Consider the following 7128-nt stretch of genomic DNA (forward strand, 5'->3'; position numbering starts at 1 on the left):
CCCCCCCCCGAGGTGCATGCTCTAACTTGGCTGGGTTATATTGCTCATATCATGCATATGGTGTCTTGCATTGCCATGCCATCTGCTTAGATTAGACATGCTTTGTGTGAATGCCTCCTGTTTGCTTTCTATATCAGATATGTGAATTATGCAATGCCATGTTTTTCAACCAGTTATCATATATGTGAATTATGCACCGCCATGGAGCCAGGCATCATATATGTGAATTATCTCATGCCATCTTTTTTCATTACGTATTCCATTTGTCGACAATCTGTGTATATTGAACTACTCTTCATGTGTATCAGCCATTTGAGCCGGTTATGGAAAAATCTGGAGTGAAAACAAGGTCTTCAGAGCAGGCAATGGTACCTGTTGAAGCATATATCTCGATGGTTACAGGGAGCTCCTCAGAGGAGGATTCAGAGACAGATGACCAGTCCTATATCCCACCTGAGGTGTATGCTCTAAGTTGCAATGTTTATATTTCTCATATGATGCATATGGTGTCTTGCATTGCTTAGTTTAGACATCATATGCACAATATTGAATTCTATCTGCTTAGTTTAGAGATCATACATGCGAGTGCCAGCTGCTTAGTATATGAATCAATTATGTCAATTATATCATGCCATCCTATATACTTAGACAACATGTATGTGAATTATTTCATCCCAACCTATTTTAGAAAGACATCATATAGTTTTGTCATGTCATCCTGTTTAGGTACTCATCATATGTTGAATTATGCCATTATATCATGTTAAGTTATCCATCATATATCTGAAACTGTGTCATGCTATCCTGTTTAGTTAGGCATCATATATGTGAAATTGTGTCATGCTGTCCTGTTTGGTTAGACAACATATATGTGAATTACCACATCTGTCTATCATACAATGTCTGTACGTTCAATTTCTTTTCTTGTTTATCAGCCATTTGAATTGGAGGGGGTGATGGCAGTATCTAAGGGAGCAAAAACCCGTTCTTCACAAAAGACAGTGCTACCCGTCGATGCAGATAGAACCATGGTTGTACTGGCCCACAAACTAGCCCCACCACACATAATCGAGACTCTTCCAGATTGCACACTTACACCGTTGGGCAGAGAACCAGCTACAACCCATCTAACCGCAACCCCAGCGGATAGTAACCCACTTATAGTTGACAAAGCACCATGTCCACCACAGAGTACCCCCACACGAGCAGTTTGTAAAGCTACTGCAGTGCCCAAAGCACGAAGACCACCACAGCTAACCCAAACTCCACTTTTAAAACAGAAGAGCAACTGTTCTCAGGTCAGATTCCGTAGCTATGGTCCATACTCCTTTGCTGTTGCATCACTGTATTTACTCATACCAACTACTTTCGAATTTGAAGGATCCAATTGAAACTCCAATGGCGCAACAGGTATGTTTTAAACCTATTTCTTTAACTGGATTGCTGTTCTAACTTCTTGCTCTATGTTGATTTTAGTTTAAGTTGTATAAACAGTTATGTTCTCATGTGATGCACATTACAAGTGCTGCCAATGCTATGTAGTTTCTCACACTTATATTCTGTCTATGCTGTTGTGTCTTAAAAATATCTGTGTCTCTATCTTGATTAGGGAACATAAACTAGAATGATATGGACAATACAGTGACCATAGTACATAGATATATGTTTGTTTCATGCTGTTATCCTGTCCACTTTACTACTGAACCGGTTTACCAAAATGAGTTTCGTATACTGCAAGCTAAACCTGTGATGTGTCTGCTTGTTTCTCTTGTAGTATGCAAACAGAATATTGGAGAAGAGCGCCCCACTATGCAATGGTAGAGAAAGTAATGCAGATAAGGTTCAAGATAGTGAGACAACCCTGTTGGTCTCCAAGAAAGGTGATAAAAATGATCTTGTAGACAGTGAGAAAACCCCACAGTCCTGCGTTGATGTAGTGTTCGAGTTACTGGCCAGTACTGCTGGCACAAGCTCTTCGAACTCGCTGTCTGAATCACTTCGGCTTCTTCAGTCTCAGCTACAAGCTGAAAGGCATCAGTCAGCTGTGCTGCGGCAAGAAGCCGAAGGACTGAGGAAGTCCCTACAGAATTCAGATGCGTACTTTCTTGTGCAACAGCAAGCGCTGGAGGATTTAAGCGCCAAACAAGAGAAAGTTAATAAGCTTGCCAAGCATCTTGCCATCATTATGGGTACCCAGGATATTGTTTCTTGAACTCTTCTGAAGTGGTTTCAGTTCAGGACTTGTTTTGCTGCGGCGTTTATATGCTGCTTTGTTCCCTATTTTTGCACTGGTGGCGAACTTTGATGCCCAGTGGATGTAATATGTGTAATAGCCGTGATAGCCTAGCATAAGTTGCTTGCTTATTTATTTCCTTGTTGTCATGTTTATTTGTTTGCTTGTAGTCAGTGCAGTTCTTTTTCCGTGGTTTGCTAGTGGCTGCAATAACCTATTTTTTAAAACTAGGCCACAATAACCATGGGCTAATATTTACTGTAGTTACACTGGGCCTCCTACAGGCCGTAGAAACAGTGGGCCTTCTACGGGCCGTAGAAACAGTAGGCCTTCTACGGGCCGTAGAAACAATGGGCCTTCTACGGGCCGTAGAAACAATGGGCCTTCTATGGGCCGTAGAAACAATGGGCCTTCTACGGGCCGTAGAAACAATGGGCTTTCTACGGGCCGTATCATCAATGGGCCTTATACGGGCCATATGATCGATTGGCCAAACATGGGCCAATAACAGGCCGCATTATGGCCGTAAACGGGCTAGAGTTGGAATCGTCCGTTCATGGGCCGACCATAACGGGCCATCGTTAATAGGCCGTATTTGATGACGCTATGAAAACGGCCCAACATATTAACGGACCACAAACGGGCCGACTGTAACCACGGGCTGAATTTGGCCCACAAGCAGAAAATGACAGTAACGGGCCGTAAGTAAACAAATGCTAGAAATGAGCCCAAGAATAAATGGGCTCTGAGAAGGCCGAAAGATAACATGGGATGGAAACGGCCCAACGGAATAACGGGCAGTTAATGGGTATAAACTGATACACTGTTCATTACGGGCCAGTTTCACCACGGGCCGTTAATGGGTGTAAAGTGATACGCTGTTCATTACGGGCCAGTTTCACCACGAGCCGTTAATAGGCCAAGAGTTACATAGGGCCTCATATGGGCCGAAAGACGTCATGGGCCATACATGGGCCAGAAGTGAAAATGGGCTGGAATCATATTGGATGGCCGAGATGACGCTACTGGGCCTAATTCCGATAGGGCGTAACGGGCCTTGGGTTAGCGGGCTGTAAATGGGCTATATGCGAATAGGCCGTTAATAGGCTTTCCATGGGCCGGGCCGCCACCTTTTGACCAAGTCAAACGGGCCGGCCCGCCACCTTTTGACCAAGTCAAACGGGCCGGCCTTTTCACAAGAATGGGCCTCTGTTGGGCCGTGCCACGTGTCGACGTATCATAGGCGCCTTCTGTCCAATGAGTGGATGACATCTATCCCAACGATGAGCCGACACGTGTTTCCTCCAGCCAATGATGATTTTACACGTGGAAAATCCCCATTGGTCGGGGTTGTTAACGGGTTATCGGATCCAAAACCCGACCCGATAGCTTAACGGCGTTCCGTTACGGTGGATGCCACGTGTCGGTCACCCTTGACGAAAGCACTTCTGTGACGCGCGATTTATCGTCATGAAAGTGCACACTTCCGTGATGATAATTTTGGTAATGTCATGGAACACTTCTACGACAGCACAGGTATGGCTATCTTGATTCTGTCATAAAATTGTCATGGATGTACATGCATGACAAAAAACGCGACCTACTGTGACAAACACGTATCATCACGGAAGTGTATTTTTTTGTAGTGTAGTACATCTTATCCTGACGAAACGTGGTCTTCGCCTGCAAAGCTTCTGGTCGTGACGTCGTGGTGGGCTCGGTGATGACCTCCGTCCTGCCGTCCTGGCGGTCCTGGTCTTGTTGCATGGAAATGGAAACCTTTGGTTGATTCCTCAGGACTCCGCGCCTGCGCTTGCCTCTTTAGCACCAAAGAGGAAACTGCTGTACTGCGCCCGCTGGCGCCCGCCTGGTCTTAGTCGTCACGGCTTGCATCATCCAAACCTCACGAGGTGGAGGCTTGCATAGAGATCTCCACTCCTCAGGAGCCAGCCTGTGGAGGCCGCTCCTTCTGGAGGTCTTGGCATCGTCTGCCTCGCGAGGCTTGGCCCCTTGCGAGGGTCTTGTGTTGTTGATGCTGAAGGTGGGCCGTACCAGGCCGACGATGGAGTCTTGCCGTGGGCCGCAGGCAGGCAAGTCTGGGTACCCCCGTTCCCAGAATGCCGACACATTCTTTATTTATAGTGGTGTAATATCTATTGTATTCCAACTTTTCCAGGGTTCATACCCCCAGATACTAGCCATAGATTCATCAAAATAAGCAAACAACACAAAGAAACAGAATCTGTCAAAAACAGAACGGTCTGTAGCGATTTGGATATTTCGAATACTTCTGTAACTCCAAAAATCGTGAAACATTAGGATGACCTAAGAAATTTGTTTATTAATCTTCTGCAAAAAGAATCAACTCAAAAGCACGCTTTTGTAAAAAATGAGAATTATTTTCCTGGGTGCAAAAGTTTCTGCTTTTCAGCAAGATCAAATCAACTATCACCGTAAGCTATCCCAAAGGTCTTACTTTGCACAAACACTAATTAAAACACAAAACCACATCTAACCAGAGGCTAGATGAAGTATTTAATGCAAAACAGAACCTAAAAAGCAAAAACAAAAATAAAATTGGGTTTCCTCCCAACAAGCGCTATTGTTTAACACCCTTAGCTAGGCATAAAACACGAATAGATTTAAGTATTATCATCTTTGGTATGCAATCCATAAGTGGCTATCATAATAGAGTCATAAGGCAATTTAATTTTCTTTCTTGGAAAGTGTTCCATACCTTTCCTTAATAGAAATTGAAATCTAATGTTTCCTTCTTTCATATCAATAATTGCACCAACCGTTCTAAGGAAAGGTCTACCAAGAATAATAGGACATGTAGGATTGCAATCTATATCAAGAACAATGAAATCTACGGGCACATAATTTCTATTTCTAACAATAAGAACATCATTAATCCTTCCCATAGCTTTCTTAATAGTGGAATCCGTAAGATGCAAATTTAAAGAACAATCATCAAATTCACGGAAACTTAACACATCACACAAAATTTTGGAATCGTGGAAACACTAGCACCAAAATCACACAAATCATGGCACTCATAATTGTTGGGGAACGTAGTAATTTCAAAAAAATTCTTACGCACACACAAGATCATGGTGATGCATAGCAATGAGAAGGGAGAGTGTTGTCCACGTACCCTCCTAAACCGAAAGCGGAAGCGTTAGAACAACGCGGTTGATGTAGTCGTACGTCTTCACGATCCGATCGATCCAAGTACCGAACGTACGGCACCTCCGAGTTCAGCACACGTTCAGCTCGATGATGTCCCACGAACTCCGATCCAGCAAAGCTTCGAGGGAGAGCTCCGTCAGCACGACGGTGTGATGACGGTGATGATGATGCTACCGACGTAGGACTTCGCCTAAGCACCGCTACGATATGACCGAGGTGGATTATGATGGAGGGGGGCACCGCACACGGCTGAGAGAGATCAACAGATCACTTGTGTGTCCTAGGGTGCCCCCCTGCTCACGTATATAAAGGAGCAAGGGGGAGGCCAGCCGGCCCCTATAGGGCACGCCAGGAGGAGGAGTCCTCCTCCTAGTAGGAGTAGGACTCCCCTTTCCTACTCCTACTAGGAGGAGGAAAGGAAGGAGGAGAGGGAGAAGGAAGGAGAGGGAGGAAAAGGAGGAAAGGGGGGCCAGCCCCCTAGTCCAATTCGGTTTGGGCTAGGGGGCCGCGCGCCCTGCCTCCTCTCTTCCACCACTTGGCCCATGAGGCCCATTACTTCTTCCTCGTATTCCCGTAACTCCCCGGTACCCCGAAAAATACCCGAATCACTCGGAACCTTTCCGATGTCCGAATATAGTCGTCCAATATATCGATCTTTACGTCTCGACCATTTCGAGACTCCTCGTCATATCCCCGATCTCATCCGGGACTCCAAACTACCTTCGGTACATCAAATCACATAAACTCATAATACCGATCGTCACAGAACTTTAAGCGTCCGGACCCTACGGGTTCGAGAACTATGTAGACATGACCGAGACACGTCTCCGGTCAATAACCAATAGCGGAACCTGGATGCTCATATTGGCTCCCACATATTCTACGAAGATCTTTACCGGTCAAACCGCATAACAACATATGTTGTTCCCTTTGTCATCGGTATGTTACTTGCCCGAGATCCGATTGTCGGTATCTCAATACCTAGTTCAATCTCGTTACCGGAAATTCTCTTTACTCATTCTGTAATGCATCATCCTGCAACTAACTCATTAGTCACATTGCTTGCAAGGCTTATCGTGATGTGCATTACCGAGAGGGCCCAGAGATACCTCTCCGACAATCGGAGTGACAAATCCTAATCTCGAAATATGCCAACTCAACAAGTACCTTCGGAGACACCTGTAGAGCACCTTTATAATCACCCAGTTACGTTGTGACGTTTGATAGCACACAAAGTGTTCCTCCGGTATTCGGGAATTGCATAATCTCATAGTCATAGGAACATGTATAAGTCATGAAGAAAGCAATAGCAACATACTAAACGATCAAGTGCTAAGCTAACGGAATGGGTCAAGTCAATCACATCATTCTCCTAATGATGTGATCCCGTTTATCAAATGACAACTCATGTCTATGGTTAGGAAACTTAACCATCTTTGATCAATGAGCTAGTCAAGTAGAGGCATACTAGTGACACTCTGTTTATCTATGTATTCACACATGTATTATGTTTCCGGTTAATACAATTCTAGCATGAATAATAAACATTTATCATGAAATAAGGAAATAAATAATAACTTTATTATTGCCTCTAGGGCATATTTCCTTCAGTCTCCCATTTGCACTAAAGTCAATAATCTAGATCACATCGCCATGTGATTTAACATCAATAGTTCACATCACCATGTGATTAACACCCATAG

This window comes from Triticum aestivum, chromosome 5D (assembly GCF_018294505.1).
Source record: "Triticum aestivum cultivar Chinese Spring chromosome 5D, IWGSC CS RefSeq v2.1, whole genome shotgun sequence".
In the NCBI taxonomy this organism is placed as follows: domain Eukaryota; kingdom Viridiplantae; phylum Streptophyta; class Magnoliopsida; order Poales; family Poaceae; genus Triticum; species Triticum aestivum.